The sequence below is a fragment of the Moschus berezovskii genome, chromosome 16 (genome assembly GCF_049115385.1).
Source record: "Moschus berezovskii isolate FMDL1 chromosome 16, NW_MosBer_1.0, whole genome shotgun sequence".
Lineage (NCBI taxonomy): Eukaryota > Metazoa > Chordata > Mammalia > Artiodactyla > Moschidae > Moschus > Moschus berezovskii.
Window position 1 is genome coordinate 76504502 of NC_142475.1, and position 25564 is coordinate 76530065.

A 25564-nucleotide genomic window follows, 5' to 3' on the forward strand; every position below is an offset into this window, starting at 1 on the left:
AGGTCTGGGCTCTCCCCACCCTGTGCCCTGCCTCAGGCCAGTCCCGAGCGGAGGAGGGGGGATGTGAGGACTCAGTGGTTCCGACAGCTACGGTCCTGGGGATGTGGCTGTGTCTGCCGTGCCGTCCTCCAGCGGAGTGGGGCCGTCCTCAGGACAGGGCCCCAGTGCGCGGCTGTCCGTGGAGTCAGAGGCCGAGGGCTCCTTGGCTTGAGCCTGTTGAGCTGGAGGGTAAGCTGCTCGATGGTGTGGAAGATCACACCCACGTCCCTGAGGGCCAGACTTGGGGGAGAGCGGCCGGGGCGCTTTTGATCTCCATGGCCTCCCTGAACTGGGGGCTGAGGCTCTGTCTGCCAGGCAGGGAGGCCGTCGGGCTGGGAAGGGCTCGTGTGTGCTCCTGATGGGTCAGTACTTGAGTCAGGGGGTCCTGCCAGCATGCTGACGTAAAAGCAGTTCCCTTTTCTTACGACTTTGTAACTTCCTGTGCCCTCTGTGCTCGAAGCGTCTTCCTCCGGATTCTTGTCTAGCTCAAGAGATTCCCAGATCCCAGAATTCCTGGTCCTTGGGGGCAGTTGTTCCAGAGAGCACAAAGCCATGTCCTCCTGCCCTGGCTGGCTCCACTTTGGCCCCGAGAGTGGGGCATTGTCCCCTTCAGCCCCAGTCGGAGCTCGCCATGGGGAGCCTGGGTCCCAGGGGTGCGAGGTGATGCTGACGACGGAGGGTGCTGGGGTCAGGTCGCCCTCGGGCTCCCTGGAAGCTCGTGGGTCTGCGCGGTGACCAGGCAGCAGGCTTCAGAGGATCAGGTGCCACAGGTTCTCCACGTCCTCCAGGGCTGCATCGGCAAGTCCTTCCATGAACAGAGGGCCTGGGAGGGGCAGGAGGATGGGGTCCCTCGTTCTGCTTCCCCTGTGCTCGCCGTCCAGTGAGGCAGAAGGGTGAGGCAGCGCTCCCAGCTCCTCTTCCTCCACGCTGCCCTCCTGCTCAGCATCTGCCAGCAGGGCCGAGTGCTTCCCTTTGACCCTCTGCTGGCACCCCATGCCTCCAGGGCCTGCCTCAGGCTCCGGTTCACCAAGGAACACCTCGGAGTCATCTGGTCCTGCCCTGCTGGGAGTGGGGCTCCAGCCCACTGGCTCCTGGGGGCCTGGTGGCGGGGGGCCGGATGGGCGCCGGGGCAGCTCCGGGGAGCCTGGTGGCGCTCCGAACAGCCTCTTCTAAGAGCTCCATCCACATGTTCCTGTCTGATGATGTCAAAGCCACCAGCTCGTAGATCTGGGGTGGGCCCAACTCAGAGGTACAGATGATGAAGAAGGCCCATTTATCTGTGGCCACCAAGCGGACGAGCAGGGCGTTGAGCTTGAGCATGGGGCGGAAGGTCTGCTTGCTGTCGGAGGAGCCCACGGCCGTCTTGCTGTGGCACTTGAGCAGCAGCTTCTCGTCCTGTTTCTGCAGCAGCACCAGGAGGTCCTCCAGCAGCAGCACGTGGAGGTCCAAGGTCTTATCCTTGCTGATCCTCCAGGTCAGAGGCCCCTCATGGATCATCTTTCTGGTTGTAAGATCCAAACTCTTGAACTCTGCAGCGAGGGGGTTGCTGGCCCTCTCCAGGGAGGTGGTGTCCAGGAGCTTCTGGTAGCCTTCCAGACGGTGCTGGTTCTCTGTCTGCTTTACTGCTTCGTTCACATCCTTGAGAATTTCCCGGCACTGGTCCCGGGTAAATAGAGTAGATGATACTTTTAGAAAAGAGTAACTATAAATAGACTTTTAAAATTGCAGTTTTAGGCTGATAACTTTTCAACATTATATGTAAAGGAAATTTTTAGTACAGCTGTTAAGAAAAATAACACTTTTCTGTGTGCCTATTAATTCCTACTGGAGCTGGATGACCATATCAAGATCCTTAGGGGGGCACTGAATTTGTTTATTCAATAAGTCCACAACTAATCATGTTTGTTTGTATCTGAATATGCCTATAATTCTTAGCTTCTTTATGTGTTATGATGTTTCCAGGTGGCACTAGCAGTAAAGAACCCATCTGCCAATGCAGGAGACATAAGAGACTCAGGTTCAATCCCTGGGTAAGGAAGATCCCCTGGAGAAGGGCATGGCAACCCATTCCATGTACCCCTGGAAGGCTATAGGCCATGGGGTCACAAAGAGTCAGACACGACTGAAGTGACTTAGCACACAGCATGTGCTCAGTCATGTCTGACTCTTGTGACCCAGTGGACTGTAGCCTGCCAGGCTCCTTTGTCCATGGGATTCTCCAGGCCAGAATACTGGAGTGGGTTGCCATTTCCTTCTCCAGGGAATCTTCCCAACCCAGGCAACGAACCCACAACTCCTGCATTGGCAGGCAGATTCTTTATCACTAGCGCCAACTAGGAAGCCCTCTTCTTCCTTATTCCATAAGGGAAAAAAAAGTACATATTAGACTCTGTACTGCTGGTTTGAAGAAGAGACTTGTTTTTATAATTCAGTCAATAAATTAGCCTTAACTGTGATGGGTTTGTGTACACGACATGAGCCACCCCCGTTAAAAATATATATACTAATCCAAATGTGCACCTCACCTGACAGCCCCAGCAAACACTCCTAAGTGACTCTGTGAGTTCGGAAGTATACTTGAGCTGAATCACAGGACAGCAACCTAGCTTTGCCTCTAACAGGCCAAGAGCTAGTGATAACAGCAAAACCAAAAAAAAAAAGGAAGTATCAAGTATATATTTCCCTCATAGCTCAGTTGGTAAAGAATCCGCTTGCAATGCAGAAGACCCCGGTTCGATTCCTAGGTCAGGAAGATCCACTAGTGAAGGGATAGGCTACTCACTCCAGTATTCTTGGGCTTCTCTTGTGGCTCAGCTGGTAAAGAATCTGCCTGCAATGCAGGAGACCTGGGTTGAGAAGATCCCCTGGAGAAGGGAAAGGCTCTCCACTCCAGTATTCTGGCCTGGGGAATTCAATAGACTGTATAGTCCATGGGGTCACAAAGAGTCGGACATGACTGAGCGACTTTCACCTTTATCTGTTAACCAAAAAGTGAGCATTCAACATATAAAATCTATCCTATTATTTGGGGCTTCCCAGGTGGCATTTGGTAAAGAATCCACCTGCCAATGCAGGAAACATAAGAGATGTGGGTTTGATCCCTGAGTGGGGAAGCTCCCCTGGAGGAGGGAATGCCAACCCACTCCAATATTCTCACCTGGAGAATCCCATGGGCAGAGGAGCCTAGTGGGTGACAGTCCATAGGGTCAAAAAGAGTCAGACACGACTGAAGAGACTTAGCATGCATGCACATCCTATTATTTGGAACATAGTATTTCTACATTTATGCAAAGAAAGTTTAATTTGCAATAAACTAGAGGAAATTTTTTAACTAAAAGAGGAATAAAAATTCCAAAATGAAATAATTTTCAGGAAATGAGTTATCTTTTAACAGTCTGTAGGTAAAAATCTTTATAGATTTTTGACATCTCTCTGCCTTCTTAAACCAAGTATTCAAACAACTATATACATTTTTCTTAATTTTCATAAATTTTCCTTAATGCCTAAGGAGAATTAACATATTTCTGTCTATCTGGGTTGACCCCCAGGAGTGGCTTTTGAATGGCCAATTATCTCTAAGTAAACTAGTCCCCACACCTCTACTAGGCATCACCTTCCACTTCACTCAGAGAGGAAGGGTCCTGCTACATCTAATCGGGCCCCTCTTATTTTCAACTGTCAAGCTTCAGGAGGGTCTTTTACGCGTTCACTTGTTCATTTGTTCTGCCTCGTTTGCTGAGTACCTACTCTGTGCGGCAGGCTTCCCCAGTGGTGCAGTGGTAAAGAACCCACCTGCCAATGCAGGAGACACAAATTCAATCCCTGAAGAAGAAAATGGCAACTCACTCCAGTATTCTTGTCTGGAAAATTCCGTGGACAGAGGAAACCTGGTGGGCTACAGTCCATGGGGGTCACAAAGAGTTGGACATGACACACACACACCCCACATACACATTCTGTGTGGCACTAGAAACACAGCAGCAAATAAGACAGTCACTTAGTGAGGGATGAGATCTTTGTGACAACTTCAGCCATACAGGGGCTTCGGTTTTGTTTGGTCTTGCCTGTTTCTTAGTTAATGTTGTTGGAACTCTAGTTTCTCATCTTGTAGGTTGACAAGGTTTAGAAACAGCAGAGTCTGTTTCTCTGTGCTCTTTCAAGAGACTGTTCCCTGAGGATGACATCCTAGCTCTGTTCCCCTGGTAACCTGGTTAAGAGTCGTATGTCGTATATGTTTCTAAGCAATGTTGCTTATGAGGAAAAGGATCACTGATTGGTAACTTGCAGCAGGAGCTGTGAATGCATCCTAAGGGTGTGATGGGGAGGGATGACTCCCTGAGGCTGAGTAGGGGAATATGGTACATGGGATGCTGTAGGCAGTGCCCTTGTCTGCTCTGTGGGGCAAAGACCTTGTCAAGTCCTACACTTGCCCTGTCTGCATCTCCCCACCCCAGAGCTGGCCCCACAAGATTACTGACGTCTGTGCTCACGGTTGTCTGGACTGGGGGACTGCCACCCCTTTCCCACTCCTCCCCTCAGCCTCAGAGTGGACCCCTGTCCCCTGAGTCTGAAAGTGGAGTTTAAACTAAAAGATTCCCTGGGGGGGTGTGGTGGGGGGGGCAGGCACTGAACTTTCTCTTCCTATTTCAGTGCTTTCTGAAACGTGAGAATATATAACAGTTGTTCATGTAACCATGTTCCACATTTTCACATAGAGCAATGAAATCTGTCCAGTAGAAGCAACAAAACTGAATTGATTATTGAGTCGAAATTTGGTCACATCTATTATTTCCTTCCACCAAGTTCTCAAAAACCTCAGTTACCCTCACCCTTTCCCTGTACTTGAAACACTGCATGGGGATGTTTTGGGAAGTGAAGATTCATGTAAGCATGTCACCCCCTTCTGATGTCTGTGTCAGAAGCTTTCTCTATCTCTTTTATAATTTAATAAAACTTTATTACACAAAAGCTCTGAGCGATCAAGCCTCATCACTGACCTCAGATTGAACTCTTCTTCTTCAGAGGCCAAGAATCCTGGTGTCTTTTGTGGTTCAGCAGCAACCTTTCATGTTGGGGGCTCATCCGGGATTCCTCAGGACAAGATAAGGATGCTTGGAGCTCTAGTTCTTTGTTCTCCTAGCAAACATGTTTTCTGCTGTACTTTACTAACTCTATAGTGTGCTTGTGTGAATGAATGATACGCCCTGCAAGTGAGGGAAGCAAGTGAGGAGCCCTACTCTGCAGTTCCGCGGTGACCTCATACGGCTTACGGCAGAAATCCTGACAGGGGTTTATACCAACCTGCCAATGGACTTCCCTGGTGGCTCAGATGGTAAAGCGTCTGCCTACAATGCAGGAAACCCAGGTTTAATCACTGAGTTTGGAAGATCTCCTAGAGAAGGAAATGGCAACCCACTCCAGTGTTCTTACCTGGAAAATCCCATGGACGGAGGAACCTGGTAGGCTACAGTCCATGGGGTCACAAAGAGTCAGACACAATTGAGCTGGTAGGCTACAGTCCATGGGGTTGCAAAGAGTTGGACATGACTGAGCACTTTCTTTCTTTGAGAAGTGAAGATTCATTTTTGCAACAGGAAAATATTATAATTGATAGTTACTCTCTCCTTGCAAAGCGAAAGTTGCTCAGTCATCTGAGACTCCATGAACTGTAGCCTGCCAGGCTCCTCTGTCCATGGGACTCTCCAGACAGAATACTGGAATGGGTTGCCTGCCCTTCTCTAGGGATCTTCTCAACCCAGGGATTGAACCCAGGTCTCCAGCATTACAGGCAGATTCTCTTTTTTTTTAATTTATTTATTTATTTCAATTGAAGGCTAATTACTTTAAATATTGTGGTGGGTTTTGCCATACATTGACATGAATCAGCCATGGGCACACATATGTCCCCCCATCCTGAACCCCCCTTCCACCTCCTCCCCGATCCCATCCTTCTGGGTTGCCCCAGTGCACTGGCTTTGAGCACCCTGTCTCATGCATGGAACCTGGACTGGCAATCTGCTTCACATATGATAATATATACATTTCAACGCTACCCTCTCAGATCATCCCACCCTTGCCTTCTCCCACAGAGTCCAAAAGACTGTTCTTTACATCTGTGTCTCTTTTGCTGTCTCGAATATAGGGTCATCATTACCATCTTTCTAAATTCAATATATATGTGTTAGTATACTGTATTGGTGTTTTTCTTTCTGACTTACTTCACTCTGTATAATAGGCTCCAGTTTCATCCACCTCATTAGAACTGATTCAAATGTGTTCTTTTCAATGGCCGAGTAAAATTCCACTGTGTATATGTAGCACAGCTTTCTAATCCATTCGTCTGCTGATGGACATTTAGGTTGTTTATTGTAAACAGTGCTGTGATGAACATTGGGGTACATGTGTCTCTTTCAATTCTGATTTCCTTGGTGTGTATGCCCAGCAGTAGGATTGCTGGGTCGTATGGCAGTTCTATTTCCAGTTTGTTAAGGAATCTCCACACTGTTCTCCATAGTGGCTGTACTAGTTTGTATTCCCACCAACAGTGTAAGAGCATTCTCTTTTCTCTACATCTTCTCCAGCATTTGTTGTTTGTAGACTTTTTGATAGTGGTCATTCTGACTGGCGTGAGATGGTACCTTATTGTGGTTTTTTATTTGCATTTTTCTGATAATGAGCAATGTTGAGCATCTTGTCATGTGTTTGTTGGCCATCTGTTTGTCTTCTTTGGAGAAATGTCTGTTTAGTTCTTTGGTCAATTTTTTGATTGGGTCATATATTTTTCTAGCACTGAACTGCTTGAGCTACTTGTATATTTTTGATATTAATTATTTGTCAGTTGCTACGTATGCTATTATTTTCTCCCATTCTGAAGGCTGTCTTTTCACCTTATAGTTTCCTTCGTTGTGCAAAAGATTTTAAGTTTAATTAGGTCCCATTTGTTTATTTTTGCTTTTATTTCCATTACTCTGGGAGATGGGTCATAAAGGGTCTTGCTGTGATTTATGTCAGAGAGCATTCTGTCTATGTTTTCCTCTAGGGGTTTTATAGTTTCTGGTCTTACATTTAGATCTTTAATCCATTTTGAGTTTATTTTTGTGTATGGTGTTAGGGAGTGTTCTAGCTTCATTCTTTTACGAGTGGTTGACCAGTTTTCCCAGCACCACTTGTTAAAGAGATTGTCTTTTCTCCATTGTGTATTTTTGCCTCCTTTGTCAAAGATAAGCCATCCATAAGGTGCATGGATTGATCTCTGGGCTATCTATTTTGTTCCATTGATCTATATTTCTGTATTTGTGCCATGCAGGTGGATTTTTAACCATCTGAGCCATCAAGGAAGAAAAGTTTTCCTAATCCAAGGCAATAAAAATAGTTATGTTAAAATGCTAAAAAAAAATATATATGAAAAATGCTAATTATGAATTAGCCATTTTTAAATTAAATGCTTGGGGCTTCCCAGGTGGCACCAGTGGTAAAGAACCCACCTATCAATGCAGTAGAAATAGGAGACACGAGTTTGATCTATGGGTGGGGAAGTTCCCCTGGAGGAGGACGTGGCAACCCACTCCAGTATTCTTGCCTGGAGAATCCCATGGACAGAGGAGCCTGACAAGTGATTTAGCACTGCACAGATTAAATGCACAGAGAAAATTTACAGGCTGAAGAAATGGAAGTTTTGATACTCTAAAATAGATGGCTAGAATCCTCCATGGGTTTGGAAAATGACAGCATTTTCTTTTGCATAAGTTCATTTTTAAAGTAGCCATTTATTCTCCTTGATATGGGAAAGGAGGTAGATTTTGACTTAACAAAGAACTTTCTAATGATAACAGCGGATTGAGATAAAAATGACTTTAGTGTCACTCCTGAAAGATGGAGTTTCCCATTTCTGAAAACCAGAGTAAGTTAATGACTAAATTATCTGGATCCCTTCCAATCCTAAAAAATAAAAAAATCTCCAGTTAGGGCTCATTTTTATAATTAATCTTTATTGAAACCCTACGTGCAAAGCACAAATATTTGTCAAATTACTGAACATACTTTTGACTCACAATTAAGACTTAATGAGAAAAAGAAAATAAGAGACTCTGAGAGTAAAGAACCCACCTGCAATGCAGGTGACTTGGGTTTGATCCCTGAGTCGGAAAGTTTCCCTGAAGAAGGGCCTGGCAACCTGCTCCAGGATTGTTGCCTGGGAAATCCTATGGACAGAGGAGCCTGGCAGGCTACAGCCCACGGGGTCACAAAGAGTTGGACACGACTGAGAGACTAAAACAACAACACAAAGACGAGCGCAGTAACACAGCACATCTCCAAACACTGCTAGCGGAACTGCACTGCAATAAGGCACGGAGAGTTCTTGGCACAGGACCGAGCACACAGTTAAGGCTCAGGTAATTCCAGCTCTCCATAGTTCATTACCCACGACGAGAGGCAGACACTGTCGTCAAGATGGGGGCCCTGTGTGGAGTCTGGCCGTGGTGTCACCAATTGCAACTGTAACTCTGGGCAAGTCACCCTTTTAGGCTACAGGTGTCCTGTCTGTAACACAAGTCCTCAATTAAAACACGGAAATATCTTAGACAAACATGCAGCAAGTTGCATGCATTCCACGAGTGTTAGCTTTAAATCTCTCTCATTATCATCATTTACTTCTTACAACAACCAGGACAGGTACATGTTATGATGCACACCTTACAGAGAAGAAAACTGAAGCTCCAATAGGTTCAGCAGCCGCTCACTCAGCATCACACCACCACGGAGGGGTGGACAGGGGTCTCAGCCTGGCTGCAGCCCTTCTGACTTCAAGGCCCAAACTCAAAACCACTTCCTGTTCCCGAATGAATACAATGCATATCTGACCTTGCTGACTGGATGGTGAGGGGCCCACAGCCCCTAAGTCATATATGCAAAACCACAAGTAGAAAACTTTTGGATTTAACTGATTTCCAACATCCTTCCCAGCTAGTGTGTTAGTTGCTCAGTCGTGTCCAACTCTTTGTGATCCCATGGACTGAATACCAGAGTGGGTAGCCATTCTCTTCTCCAATGGATCTTCCCCACCCAGGGATCAAACCCAGATCTCCACATTACAGGCACATTCTTTACCATGTGAGCCACCAGGGAAGCCCAACATCCTATAAACCCAGGTCAAAACTGGATAACATCACCTGCGGACTTTTCTGCTATCTAATTTCACTGCAGTTTCCACCATATAGGCTGACATCCCTGGACTGTTCCAGACCAAGGAAACAGATCAACAAACACGTGGTGATCTGTGCTGTCACACAATGTCAGTCTCTGTCCACAAGCCACTGAAGAAGTCAGTTTCCTCCTGTTATATGGAACCAAGGTCCAGGGTCACTTATGCCCACTGCTCTGCTCCCTCTCCTTCCCATGCACCCTGGAAACCCCCGCCTCAGGAACAGCCATGTTGCAGCAGAGGTCAGGCTGGGCTCCTAGTGTACCTGGAAGCGACCAGTGGCTGGGAAAAGAGATAGGATGAAGGAAGGCCCCTTAAGGGTGGGAGAGAAGTCAGGTTCACCATCATCAGCTGGTCCTCATGGGAGCGGGGATGTCCCCACTCTGGGAGAGAGGGCTTTCCACCTAGTAAACCTAAAGGGGTGCTTCTCCACATTTTATTGTCATTTTTCACATGGTAGAGACAAAATTGTGGCATTCAATGTGCAAAACCCACAAGTATGAATTGGATAACATGGAAGCTGCCTGTGAATGACTTTCTTGAAGAACATGTGAATCTACTGATAAACTTTCAAGAAATCAACTAAGCCTAAAAGTGAAATGATTGCCTGTCTTGGAACTTGAGGTTCTGTCCACGTGTGAGGGGTGCACCTGGGAGATGCTGGGAATGGGTGCAGTGGATGGAATGACGTGGGGTGGGGGGGGGTGGAAGCCTGGGTATGGGGTGGTCACGTGCCCTGGGTGTGGGTGCGATTAGAGACATCACATGATCGGCTGGGGCTCCCTAGTGCCCCTGTATGGGGGCGCCGTCTATCCACCTCTGGAAGTCAGTGGGTGGTCCCACAGGGAAGGTTCACAGGGTCCCTACCAAGCACTGGATTTTGCAATTTGATGAAAAAAATCCTCCTGTGCTCCTGGCATTTCAAACCCTGCCTCAGTCCTGCCAAAAATAAGAAATACTGCAAGAAACCAAGCACAAGTGAAAGCTTGTGACATATGATGAGATTCAGAATTCTACCTGCTTCTTAGCGATTTCATCAGCCAAAAAAACTGCAGATTATGAATCCATAACAAGATAGAACCTGGTAAAGAATAACACCAAGCTGTGTCTTCTCCACAGGCTAAAGTCTAAAAGCTACTCAGTGGTCCCCAACCTTTTTGGCACCAGGGACCGGTTTTGTGGAAGACAATTTTTCCACAGACTGGAGACAGGGGGTGATTTCAGGCTGATTCAGGCACATTACATTTACTTTATTTCTATTATTATCAGATCAACTCCACCTCAGATCATCAGGCATTAGATCCCAGAGGTTGGGGACCCCTGATAAGTGACAAAATATTCACCTGAACATCGTCACCATTATCAGAAACAATAAAAAGACAATGAATACATAACATAAAAGAGCTGCCATGGTTTTAGTTGAGTGAAACAATCACAATATTTTTTTAAGTAAACCTTTTCTTAAAATAGAACATATATTCAGCAAGGTACAGCCAGTGCATATAGCTTGACATGTATTTTCATAGTGAATGCGCCTGTGTGACCTCCATCCAGATCATGACGTTGCAGACAATAGAGGGCACTCCAGAATCCTCTTTGAGCCATTTCTGCTGTTATTCCAGTTAGGTAGCCACCATTCTGACCTTTAGCACCAAAGGTAAGTATTGCTGGTTTTGACAATACTAAAACATTAAGAAAGAAAGATTGGTATAAATCAATGGTCTTCAAACTTGTTTGAACAACCCCTAAAACTTTTAAAGTCTTCCATTTGGCTCAGTGGTAAAGAATCTGCCTTCCAAGGCAGGACATAGGAGACTTAGGTTCAATCCCTGGGTCAGGAAGATCCCCTGGAGGAGAGCACAGCAACCCACTCCAGTATTCTTGCCTGGAGAATCCCATGGACAGAGGAGCCTGCTGGGTGACAGTCCATGGGGTCCCAAAGAGTCAGACATGACTAAGCAACTCAGTAACAACAAAAACTTTTTAAATTATTTATCCTGAGAAGTGGTCAAGATGGCACAGTAGTAAGACCCTCTTTACACGGGAGGAGGATCTCACTTCCTCCCATGGGTACACCAAAATTACAACTATTGACAGAGCAACCATCAGGAACCCAACCTGAAGACTAGCAGAAAAGATCTACAACTAAAGACATAAAGAAGGAACCACAAGGAGATAGGTAGGAGTGGTGGACATGCAATATAATTAGAATTATAATTACAGTTGTGGAGGTTCTCCCTATAGAGCAACAGGTCAGAGTTCTGCCTGCATCAGACTCCCCAGCTCTAGGGTCCTGTACCAAGATGAGCCCCTGGAATGTTTGGATTTGAAGGCCAGCAGGGCTTACTTCTGGGAGAGCCAAAGGGTTTGGGAAATAGAGACTCCACTCTTAAAGGGCAAACGTAAAATTTCAGATGCTCCGGGACCCAGGGCAGAAGCAGTCAATTGAAAGGAGCCTGAGTCAGACTCACTTGTTGATCCTGGAGAGCCTCCTGGACAGGCAGGATGCAACTGCAACTCTCACTGGGGACACAAATTCTTGCAGCAGAGCTCATTCTACCACAGGACATGGAAGCGAGCAAGCACAATGTTGGAATCCTTCCTCTAGTTCATTACTGCCAGGACAGGTCCCACCTGCCAGAAGCTTGACAGTAGCTCAGGGACCTCTTGGGCCCCACAGTCAGAGGGCCCAGGATCCATCCTCACCTTTCAGTGGGTGGGCATCGGCCCAGGACTACAGCAGCCCAGCAGCCAGCTATGACCAGACCCAGCCCACCCATTAGCAGGCCAACACTAGCTTCAGGACCCCTGACCCCACAGTTGGTCACTCTGAGACCTGGCTTCACCAGCCAATAGACCAGCACTAGCCCCAGAATGACGCAGGCTTCATAGCAAGTGATCCAGTCCCACCTACTGGTGGACCAGTGACCTCTGCACTAGTCAGGACCTGACAACTAACCAGACCAATATCAACACCTACCAGTATGTTCACAGTAGTCAGCCTGTCACAACAGAAGGGTCCACATAGCCCATACAGAGGACACCCCTAGAGCATATCGCCCTGATGACCAGAAGGAAATGCACCCCTGGGCCCCAAAGGATATCTACATACAGCCACTTCTCCAAGATCAAGATAACCAACTTACCAAATACACAGAATTAGGCAAAAGGAGACAACAGAGGAATATGCTTCAAGAGAAGGGACAAGATAAAACCACAGAAGAGCTAAATGGAGTAAACAATCTACCTGACAAACAGTTCAAGGCAATGATAGTAAAGGCGCTCAAAGAACTCCTGAGAACAAGGGATGAGCAGAGTGAGAAGTTATGTTTTTAACAAAGAGTTATAAAATAGAGGAACCAAAGATGAAGAATACAATAACTGAAATGAAAAATGCACCAGAAGGAATCAGGAGTGATTGGATGATACAGAGGAATGGATCAACAAACTGGAAGATGGAGTAGCGGAAATCACTCACATTGAACTGAAAGGAAAGAAAAGAATAAAAAGAAATGACAACAATTTAAAAGACCTCTGGGACAACATCATGCACACTCACATGCACATTGCAGAGATCCCAGAAGGAGAGGAGAGAGAGAAAGGGGCAGAGAACATATTTGAAGATGTAATAGGTGAAAACTTACCTAACCTGGGAAAGAAAAGAAAACAGACATCCAGGTCCAAGGAGCACAAAGAGTCCCAAAGAAGACCACAACAAGACACACTGTAATTAAAATGGCAAAAATTAAAAATAAAGACAGGATGTTAAAATCAGCAAGGGAAAAATGAGTTTCATATAAGGGAACTTCTATAAGACTATCAGCTGACTTTTCAGCAAAAATCTGCACGCCAGAAGGGAGTGACACATAATATTTAAAGTGAAGAAAGAAAGAAAAATAATAAAGTGAAGAAAGGGAAAAACCTACAACCAAGAATACTCTCCCTGGCAAGGTTATCATTTAGGTAAATGGGCAGTAGACCTAAATAGATATTTCCCCAAGGAAGACATACAGATGGCCAAGAGGCACATGAAAAGATGTTCAACATTGCTAATCATTAGAGAAATGCAATTCAAAACTACAATGAGATATCACCTCACTTCAATCAGAATGGGCATCAAAAAAAAAAATCTATAAACAATAAATGCTAGAGAGGGTGTGGAGAAAAGGGAACCCTCCTACACTGTTGGAGGGAACAAAAATCAGTGTGGCCACTATGGAGAACAGAATGGAGGTTCCTCAAAAAACTAAAAATAGAGTTACAATCCTTCAGACTCACTCCTGGGCATATACCTGGAGAAAAACATTGTCCAAAATGATACACACACCCCAACGTTCATTGCAGCGCTGTTTACCAGAGCTAAGACATGGAAACAATTTAAATGTCCATCAGCAGAGGAATGGATAAAGAACATGTGGTACATATATAGAGTGGAATATTATTAAGTCATTTAAAGAAATAAAAGAATGCCATTTGCAGCAACACAGATGGACCTGGAGATTGTTGTTCAGTCACTAAGTCATGTCTGACTCTTTGCAACCCCATGGACTGCAGCACCCAGGCTTTCCTGTCCTTCACTATCTCCCAGAGTTTGCTCAAACTCATGTCCATTAGTAATGCCATCCAACTATCTTATCCTCTGTCACTCCCTTCTCCTTATGCCCTCAATCTTTCCCAACATGAAGGTCTTTTTCAGTGGGTCAGCTCTTTGTATCATGTGCCCAAAGTATTGGAGCTTCAGCATCAGTCCTTCCAATGAATATTCAAGATTGATTTCCTTTAGGATTAACTGGTTTGATCTCCCTGCTGACTTTCAAATGTCAGAAGACTCTCAAGAGTCTTCTCCAGCAACACAATTTGAAAGCAAGCCTTCTTTAAGGTCCAACTCTCACATCTGTACATGACTACTGGAAAAGTCATAGCTTTGACTAGATGGAACTTTGTCAGCAAAGTGATGTTTCTGCTTTTTTACTATGCTGTCTAGGTTTGTCATAGCTTTCCTTCCAAGGAGCAAGTGTCCTTTAATTTCATGGCTGCAATCACCATCTGCAGTGATTTTGGAGCCCAAGAAAATAAAGTCTGTCACTGTTTCCATTGTTTTCTCATCTATTCGCCATGAAGTGATGGGACCAGATGCCATGATCTTTGTTTTTTGAATGTTGAGTTTTAAGCCAACTTTTCATTCTCCTCTTTCACTCTTATCAAGAGACTCTTTAGTTCCTCTTCACTTTCTGCCATAAGAGTGGTATCATCTGCATATCTGAGGTTGTTGATATTTCTCTCTGCAATCTTGATTCCACCTGTGATTCATCCAGCCGACATTTCACAAGACGTACTCTGCATATGAGTTAAACAGAGTGACAATATACAGGCTTGAAGGGACATACTTCACTTAGGATGATAATGGAGGTTATGATGAAAGAGGATAATGGCGATTATCATCCTAAGTGAAGTCAGACAAAGAAAGATAAATATGATATTACTGATATGCAAAATCTAAAATATATTTATATACACAAATGAACTTATTTTAAAAAACAGAAATAGACTCAGAGACTGAACTTATGCTTACCAGAGGGAAAAAGATGGGGGGGGGTGATAGACTGGGAGTTCGGGGTTGACACGTACACACCACTCTATTTAAAATAGATAACCAACAAGGGTTTGATATATAGCTCAAGGAACTCTGCTCCATATTCTGTAATAACTTAAATGGGAAAGGATTTGAATAAGAATAGATTCTTGTATATGTGTAACTGAATCACTTTGCTGTACACCTGAAACTAACACAACATTGTTAACCAATTATACTCCAATATGAAACTAAAAAAAACAAACAAACAAAACCTCGCTTCTAAATTCTAGCAGTAAGGTAGAGAAGGCAGGAAGCATTATCAGGAGTCAGGTACCTGGATAAAGAGGCACTGCCCCCTTCCGCACTGTGCTAGCATTCCTGTGCCCTTGAGCATCTCCTCCTCTGGGGTTATCCATTCTAGAATTATCCAATTGTCACCCCAGAAGGGTCAGCATCCCAGGGCAAAACATGAGTAAAATTCAGACAGGGTGAGAAGCACCCCAACTTTTCATGCAATAGGGCCAGCTTGATTTGAGAGACCCAGCAGAGCACAGGCTAGTCTGGGGCAGCTTGCTTTAGAAAAGAGCTGTGTGCAACTTCAGCTGCTCAGTCATGCCAACTCTTTGTGACCCCATGGACTGTAGCCCGCCAGAACTCCTCTGTCCATGGAGTTCTCCAAGCAAGAATACTGGAGGGGGTAACCATTCCGTTCTCCTGGGGATCTTCCTGACCCAGAGATCAAACCCGGGTCTCCTTCACTGAAGGGCAATTCTTCACCACTAAGCCACTTGGGGAGCCATCTATAGCCAATACAAGCAGCTAATGCCCTTCACTAGCAGTTTCCTGACCACAGATAGAATCAAAAGGGGATAGAAATCCAAGAAGAGAACTGAAAAATGAAGAGGAGAAGACATATCAGTGTTGTGAGACATTGACTGTGTCTGAACTGCCTTCCAACATGACACAAGCAGCCTTGGCATCGCAAACCAGGTCAGATCTACATAAACTCATCACAGTGCCACCCATACTATGTTTACTCAGAGGAAAAGGGGCGTGGGGGTGGACTGGAGGTGATTATGATCTTGGGATAAATAGAAGGGCAGAAACAAACTGGTATCAACTTACTTCTTTGGCTTTTTCTGTGAGAGGGGTCTGAGGAGTGTTTGACTCTCAGCCCTCCTGAGAAACGTGGCACCAGGGAATTCTCCTGAGAAATGTGGCACCAGGGGATTCCAGTTCCTGTGTCTGTTCTATCGCCATCTTTCCCCATTCCTGGCTCTCTGGAACTTCTGAGTTTCTGTGGTATACAGTTCCTCTGCCCAGCCAGAAGCCAGCACAACTGTCCCCTGCCTCCTTCCGTCTTGGACTGCTTATCCACATGTATTGTTCTTCCTACTCATTCACTGAGTCAAAAGTACTTGTTTCCTACTTCTGTCTTGGCTGACGCTGCTTTTCTCTGTTCATGGAACAAGCCAATGTATTTAGAAGCTAATTTTGTTCTCTGAGAATTTTATAATTTCCTTCAACCAACTCCAGGCAGTATCCCAAAATAGTACATTTTGGCAATACTAATCTATTTTGAATGTGTCACCTTATCTCCTCAGGCAATCTCTTCTCTCTTTCTTTTTGGAGATTTGGAATTAAAACTTTTTTTTCAAATTATAGCTGATTTTGGGCTTCTCTGGTGGCTCAGATGGTAAAGAATCTGTCTACAGTGCAGGAGACCCAGGTTTGATCCCTGAGTCAGGAAGATCTTCTTGAGAAGAGAATGGCTACCCACTCTAGTATTCTTGCCTGGGAAATCCCATGGACAGAGGAACCTGGCAGGTTATAGTCTATGGGGTCGCAAAGAGTCAGACACAATTGAATGATCAATACTATCACTCTCTCCCTGATAGTTGATTTACAATGTTGGGTTGACAATCTGTTCTTAAAATGAGTCTTTTCTAAACAGAGAGTATGTCCATTTCAATCATTATTTTGGTTTTTAAGATTACAAAATAATGCACAGCATTTGTAGAAAGGGAGAAGTGAAGGAGGATAAATTGGGAGATTGGGATTGACATATGCACACTACTACATAGACATGGATATATAATGAGATATATGTTTCATTATGTATATATAAATATATATATATACAGCTATCTGTATAACATAGATAACTAATGAGAACATAGTGTATAGGACAGGGAACTCTACTCAGTACTCTGTAATGATCTATATGGGAAGAGAATCTAAAAAAGAGTGGATATATAAGGATATATAACTGAGTCACTTTGCTGAATAGCAGACACTAACACGACATTGTAAATCAACTATACTCCAATAAAAAGTAATTTTAAAAAAGAAAGAAACATATACCCTAACTCAGGAAGCGTCCCTTAATGGCCCTCACTTGATTTGGTCAATCCTAGGGGTAACCACTGTGAGCAATTTGGTACTTCTTCTCAGACACATTCCTATATGTTTCCACCTGTATTCACACACACACACATGTACACAAACAGTGCCATCTTAAATTTAAATTTCATGGACTAAGACTGTATTTTTTTTTCATGTAACATACCCTGGAGATCTCTCCTGTCAGTATATAGAGTTCTGACTTCTTTTTTTTTAATCTTTACATCACTTTTTCATTCAACAATATATCATGGAAATATTTATACATCATTATGTGTAGGTTTTCTTGCATTCTTTCAAACTACGTTCTTCTTTCTAATGGATATTTTAGGTTGTTTCCAGTTTTCTCTTGTTAACCTAGGCTGAAATAAATGTCTTTGTGTGTGGAGAGGAGAATTATCCTAGTGGAAATTTTTGAGATATGAAATTAGTGTATGCTTTTATTTCCAATTTTTTCTTTTTGAAAATCTATTTATTTTTTAATTGAAGGATAATTGCTTTACATAATTTTGTTTTCTGTCTAACCTCAACATGAATCAGCCATAGGTAGACATACATCCCCTCCCCCATCTCCTTCCCCATCCCACCCCTCTAGGTTGATGCAGAGCCCTGTTTGAGTCTCCTAAGACATACAGCAAATTCCCATTGGCTGTCTATTTTACATATGGTGATGTAAGTTTCCATTTTACTATCTCCATATATCTCACCCTCTCCTCCCCTCTCCCCATGTCCATAAGTCTATCCACTATGTTTGTTTCTCCAATGCTGTCCTGCAAATAAATTCTTCAGTACCATTTTTCTAGCTTCCATACATATGCATGAGAATATGATATTTATCTTTCTCTTTCTGACTCACTTCACTCTGTATAATAGGCTCTAGGTTCATCCACTTCATCAGAACTGACTCAAATGCATTCCTCTTTATGGCTGAGCCAACCAAGGTCCGTCTAGTCAAGGCTATGGTTTTTCCCATGGTCATGTATGGATGTGAGAGTTGGACTGTGAAGAAAGCTGATCGCCGAAGAATTGATGCTTTTGAACTGTGGTGCTGGAGAAGACTCTTGAGAGTCCCTTGGACTGCAAGGAGATCCAACCAGTCCATTCTAAAGGAGATCAATCCTGGGTGTTCATTCGAAGGACTGATGCTAAAGCTGAAACTCCAATACTTTGGCCACCTCATGCGACGAGTTGACTCACTGGAAAAGAGTCTGATGCTAGGAAGGATTGGGGGTGGGAGGAGACGGGGATGACAGAGAATGAGATGGCTGGATGGCATCACCGACTCTATGGACATGAGTTTGAGTGTACTCCGGGAGTTGGTGATGGACAGGGAGGCCTGGCGTGCTGTGATTCATGGGGTCGCAAAGAGTCAGACACGAATGAGCGACTGAACTGAACTGAATAATGAGCTATGTTGAGCATCTTTTCATGTGTTTGTAACCCATCTATATATCTTCTTTGGAGAAATGTCTGTTTAGGCCTTTTTACCACTTTTTGATTGGGTTATTTGTTTTTCTGTCATTGAGTTGTATCAGCTGCTTATATATTTTAGAAATTAATCCTTTGTCAGTTGTTTCATTTGCTATTATTTTCTCCCATTCTGAAGGCTGTCTTTTCACCTTGCTTATAGTTTCCTTTGCTGTGCAAAAGCTTTTAAGCTTAATCAGGTCCCACATTTTACTTTTGTTTTTATTTCCATTACTGTAGGAGGTGGGTCATAGACAATCTTGTTTTGATTTATGTCATCGAGTGTTCTCCCTGTTTTCCTCTAAAAGTTTTATAGTTTCTGGTCTTACATTTAAGTATTTAATCCATTTTGAGTTTATCTTTGTGTGTGGTAGGAAGTGTTCTAATTTCATTCTTTTACATCTAGCTGTCAGACTGAGCAACTGAACTGAACTGAACTGACTGTCCAGTTTTCCCAGTACCATTTATTGAAGAGGCTGTCTTTGCCCCATTGTATAATCTTGCCTCCTTTGTGAAAAATACGGTATCCACAGGTGCATGGGTTTCTTTCTGGGCTTTCTATCTTGTTCCATTGGTCTATATTTCTGTTTTTATGACAGTAGCATACTGTCTTGATGACTGTAGCTTTGTAGTATAATCTGCAGTCAGGAAGGTTGATTCCTCCATTTCCATTCTTCTTTCTCAAGACTGCTTTGGCTATTCAGGGTCTTTTGTGTTTCCATATAAATTGTGAAATTTTTTGTTCTAGTTCTGTGAAAAAAGGCATTGGTAATTTGATAGGGATCACATTGAATCTGTAGATTGTGTCAGTGTCATGTCATCTGCAAACAGTGAGAGCTTTACTTCTTTTCTGATCTGGATTCCTTTTATTTCTTTTTCTTCTCTGATTGCTGTAGCTAGGACTTCTAGAACTATGTTAAATAATAGTGGGGAATAAGACCCTTGTCTTATTCCTGATCTTAGAGGTAATGCTCTCAGTTTCTCACCATTGAGAATAATGTTTGCTGTAGGCTTGTCATATATGGCCTTTACTGTGTTGAGGTAGGTTCCTTCTATGCCCATTTTCTGAAGAGTTTTGATCATAAATGGGTGCTGAATTTTGTCAAAGGCTTTTTCTGCATCTATTGAGACCATCAGATGGTTTTTATCTTTCAATTTGTTAATATGGTATAGCACACTGATTGATTTGTGTAAACTGAAGAATCCTTGCACCCCTGGAATAAACCCAACTTGATCATGGTGTATAAGCTTTTTGATGTATTGCTGAAGTCTGTTTGCTAAAATTCCATTGACTGATATTGGCCTGTAGTTCTCTTTTTTGTATTGTCTTTGTCTGGTTTTGGTATCAGGGTGATGGTGACCTTGTAGAATGAGTTTGGAAATGTTCCTTCCTCTGCAATTTTTTGAAAGAGTTTCAGAATGATAGGCATTAGCTCTTCTCTAAATGTTTGACAGAATTCTCCTGTGAAGCTATCTGGTCCTGGGCTTTTGTTTGGGGGAGATTTTTTTATAACAGCTTCAATTTCAGTGCTTGTAATTGGGTTGTTCATAATTTCTATTTCTTCCTGGTTCAGCCTTGGAAGATTGAACTTTTCTAAGAATCTGTCCATTTTCTTCCAGGTTATCTATTTTACTGCCATATAGTTTTCATAATGGTCTCTTAAAATCCTTTGCATTTCTTCATTGTCTGCTGTAACCTCTCCTTTTTCATTTCTAATTTTGTTGATTTGATTCTTTTCTCTTTTTTTCTTGATGAGTCTGGCTAAAGGTTTGTCAATTTTGTTTATCTTTTCAAAGATAACTTCATTCTTTTCGTCTGCCTCAAAGAATTCTATTATATGACTACACCATAATTACTGGAAAAGATGTGCATTTAAGGAGTTTCTGTTTTTTGCCACTGCAAACAAGCTTCACTGAGAATTCCTTCCTGAACAAGTGTCAATACTCCTATGTGATTGATCCCTAGATGTGAAAGAACAGGGTCAGAGGCATGAAAGCTGCTGCCCAGTTGCCTTCTGGAAAGGATACATCAGCATCTGCCCTCACACCAAATCCATAAGCATACCTGTGTTCCCACACCAGCATCATTTCTGGGTTTTCACCTAACTTTGTAATGTCTCCATACCAATGGATGAAACAAAAGGATATTCTTTTTCAATGTGCATTTTCCTGAATACTAGTGAAATGTAGTATCTTTTCAGAAGTTTTCAGTCACTTGTATTTATTGCCTGTGAGTTTTCTGTGCATATCTTTACCCATTTTTTCTACTGCCTTACTCAGAGCGGTTTATACAAAGTCTATAAATTATGGCTAATTTTCAATTCTTTATGTGAAAATATTTTTCCATCGTCTATTGCTTGCTATTTTACTTTGTTTATGATATTTTTTTACTGTATGATAGTTCATATTCTTTATGGAGTCAGATTAAAAAAATTGATGGTTTCCAGTGGCAGAAGTAACAAAACAATGTTTGTATATTTTATTTCAGTACTTTTAGTGCTTTGTTTTTCTTGTTATATCAAGACTCATACTCCATCTGGATGATCTATATCCTATTTCCAGTCTTTGTGTTTATTTACTGAATTGCAGTTACTCGGGGATTTTGTTGGGAAGAATGACTCATTTCTCCAGTGCCTTCCCTGAGTGTGTTTTAGGTTAAGGTATCTTTTGCTCTGGTTTCTGGAAATGGGATCCATCTGCTTACTGACCTCTAGTCAGTCCCCACTGAGACAGCCTTTCTTTTTTTCTAACACTATTATGTTCGAATTCACTTTAACATTTTCCCTGTAATTTCACAGGAATTTTGGAAGAAAATAGGGATAAATGCCTATACTCATCCTGCCATCTTGAATGGAAACATCTGTGTGTGTCTGTTCTAAGAAAAATTTTTATTGTGAAATAAAAGCACATAATAGAAAATTTGGAAAATACAAAAAGGCACAAAGAAAACATAAAATCAACCAAAATTCCACTATTCAATAATAATGATCAAAATAATGTTAAGACATTGGTGAATTCAATACCAGCATTTCTAATGCATGTAGATTAAGTTTTCATAGAAAAATAGGATCATATCATATATTGAGTCTTATACTATGATTTTTAAACTTACATCACATGAAAAATATTTTCCTATATCCTTGAGAATAGGATTTTGTTTTAAAAAATGACTGTAAGTACTCCATCTGCACATATTTCTTAGAAATTAAAGATCAATTTATTTTTAGTAATATGTGTGTTTTTCCAGAAGAAGTAATACATTTCCATGAGTCAAAGCAGTCAAGATGCTCCTCCCAGTGCCCAGTTTTCCTTCCTGGAGTCAACAAATGATATGCAATTATTTTGTAGAGATTAATGTCATAAAAAAAAAAGATTGTCATAGATGGAACTGGATGAGAGGTTACATATATTTCTAGCTCCTGATACATACTTGCTCCCCAGAAATGTTTCATTTACATCACTGCCATATGAAGACATTCTCTCTTTTTTTCAAATATTTGTCAATTTGGAAGGCAAGAAATAATTTAATATGCATTTTTTTAAGAATAAAGTTAGAGCATTTTCTTTCATGTGTTCATCAACCATTCTACATCCACCATCAGAAACTGTTTGTTTCTAGACTTTGCCACGAAGGACCCTTTAAAGGTAATTATAGTTTTCAGGCTTCTGGTCATCTATGAGTGCTCCCCATACCAAGTCAAAAGGAGGCCTTTTCCAAAGGGAGTGTCTCTAGTTCCCTGAAGGGCATCATCAGGGGATCCCACTGCTTCACATTCATGGTGTTCTAATGAGCTTTCTAATAATGCTGGAGACTTCTTTCTTGAGGTCTACTGGGAACTTCTGACCAGAAAGAAGAGGGACAGTGCAGAAAAACTATGAAGATGATAGAAGGCTGGCATTTTCCAATGTCCCCCTGATAGGGACAGAATAAAGGGACAAAGTAAGTGATCCCACTCATGGACTTCCCTGTAGTTCAAACGGTAAAGAACCTGCCTGTGATGCAGGAGACCAGGATTCGATCCCTGGGTTGGGCAGTTCCTCTGGAGAAGGGAATGGCAATCCACTCCAGTCTTCTTGCCCGGAGAATTCCATGGACCGAGAAGCCTGGTGGGCTACAGTCCATGGGGTCGCAAAGAGTCGGACACAACTGAGCAACTAACACACACAAGTGATCCCACTAGGGGATTGGCAGCAGAAAAAATATGGGAGACACCTGTAAGTTAATGATTACTCAAAAAAAAACAGGTTTGCTTAACCACAAAACCAAGTAGGCTTGCTTACCAACAGAACCATGACACAGAAGCACAGGACGTACCTCCAAACAATAAAATGATGGTGACATGAGCCCCACATCCTGCCCAGTGAGCTCAGTAACTTACGACACGCTCCCTGCACACTTTATAAAGCAATCATTTGTGGACCTTGTCTGACTGTGTAGGTGCAAGAAATCTTCCCTGCCCAACCCGGAGGAGAAGCTGATGATGGAAGCATGACATCTATTCAAAAAAGTCAAAGAAGTTTTTCCCCCCTCCCTTTTCCTTTGATTATAGAACTGTAGCCCAATAAGTTCTCAGCCTCATCCCTTTTCTCCCGCCTACTTGTAGGCCTCTCAAGCGTCCTATTCTAATAAATTGCTTCTTATCTATCACTTTGCCTCTTGCCAAATTCTTTCTGCGCTGAGACATAGAGGACCAAGGGCTCGAGTCCCCTGAAATGCCATCCAATGGTTTCACCCCCATCTGAACTCTTGCAGGCTTGCTATGTGACCTGGAGTCCATCACCCAACCTTTTCTGTGCCCTGGTCTGTAAGCTAGAAGGGTTAATTTTGAATTTATGTTGGATCTATTTCTGTGACCTTTACCCTCATCCTGCCACTTTTGTCACTGTAAGCATACATAATGGCCTGCTCAGGAAGATAACCTAAGCCACTCACCTGTGAAGGACTGTTGCTGCTGCTGCTAAGTCGCTTCAATTGTGTCCGACTCTGTGTGACCCCACAGATGGCAGCCCACCAGGCTCCCCCATCCCTGGGATTCTCCAGGCAAGAATACTGGAGTGGGTTGCCATTTCCTTCTCCAATGCATGAAAGTGAAAAGTGAAAGTGAAGTCACTCAGTCATGTCTGACTCTTCGCGACCCCATGGACTGCAGCCTACCAGGCTCCTCCGTCCACGGGATTTTCCAGGCAAGAGTACTGGAGTGGGGTGCCATCGCCTTCTGTTAGGAAGTGAAACTAACACATTCCCCTGCCTGAAGCTTGCCATTCTAGGGGATATTGGCAAGGATCAAACAGTCTTTTTACTTTGTTTCCTCACCCCTCCATCTCTGATCCATAAAATCCTGGCAACCAAGCCCAACAAGATGCTTATTTTGAGGCACTAGCCTGCCATCTTCTCAGTCAACTGGCTCCTGTATAAAGTCTCTTCCTAGTCCCAATGCCTTGTCTCAGAATCACTGACTTTCCATGCGGCAAGCAGAGCAAGCTTGGACTTGGTAACAGCCCCCACTCACTCCCCACTGAGTCAGCCCCTCATTTAATGGGTTCTGTCTCTGAGTCAGGAAGGCTCTTCTGGCCAACTCCCTCTCCTCATCCAGGCTGAGGGGGCCCCCCTCTTCCATGCACTTGGGGCACCTCCCTGCCTGTCTCTATCACCTGCACATGTGTACTTCCTAACTGTGTCTCACCACCCCCCCAAAAAGCTCTGTGGTTCCCCCAACCAGCAGAGCCCCCTACAGCACATGTCCTTGGGTGATGCCTGCCAACATGAAACCAACACACACACCTGTCCTATTCACCCTCACACAGAACAACTCCTCACCACCTCCGGAACACACCATTCCCTTCTAAGCGCTGAAAAGACATTCAAGGCTCTCCCCTACACCTACTCCTCCAGTCTTAAACCACCTGCCTGACTCGTCTCACAGCCAAATAAAGAACAAATGTGCAGTTCCTCCCGTTGTAACCCAACAGGACCCTATGAAGCCTGCCTGGAACAGGCCTTTCCCCATATCCTCTGCGGTAGCTCCCATCTGAAGGACCCAGACAACAGTATTAGATGCAAATTTTCTGAGCTGTTTTGCATTTGTGAAAACCCCCACCAAACAGAAGATGCTAAGTACCTGACCACCATGAGCACACAGCCCCAGGCCTCCTGGATCCTAAGGACTGATCTTACTAACCTCTGTGACATCACCCTGTGACCTCACCATTAGCCCATCAGAGAACTGTGCTCAAGCTGATCATCCTGGGACCCCTCTCCCCACCAGCCCTTATAGATAGCCAGTGGAAACTCAAATTGGGGCTCCGCAGTAAGCTAGAGGGGTGGGAAAGGCTGGGAGGTGTGAGGGAGGTTCAAGAGGGAGGGGACATATGTACACCTATGGTTAATTCATGTTGATGTGTTAGGTAGTCAGAATAGGAAAAAGGAGTCCAGAAGGGTGGTGGCTAAAAGACAAAGAAGGGGAAAGCCCAGGAAAACAGAGCAAAGGAAGGTCCGAGGACCGGAGTGAGAACCTCAGGTAAAACAAACAGCCCTCCTGGCTAGCCCAATTTACACAGGGTAGGCTCAGGGGGAGGAGAAAAATCATATAAAAAGAGGAGCCAAAATTGGTCTGGCTTCTCTTCACAACTTTAGGGTTGGCCTGCCCTCATGACTCAAGGATATAGTTCCCTTTGCTTTCTAAATAAAACTGAGCTGTGACATGGAGCTATAATGAAGGAGGAAACAGACAGAACAGGCTCTGTTTTGAAAGCAGGACTCAATCTTGGGCCGGACTGTGGACTTTGAGCTATATGCCCAGTATCTATGGAAACGACATACCAGCTGGAAAACCAGGCCCCCAGAAGAAAGAGCCCCAGGGCTTGTACCTAGATTCTCC

The 25564-nt window shown here is 43.7% G+C and overlaps 1 pseudogene; it reads right to left on the reverse strand.

Annotated features, from left to right (window-relative positions):
• LOC129560010 (rho guanine nucleotide exchange factor 11 pseudogene) overlaps positions 1–25564 on the reverse strand; it is a 27154-nt pseudogene continuing 1590 nt past the window's right edge.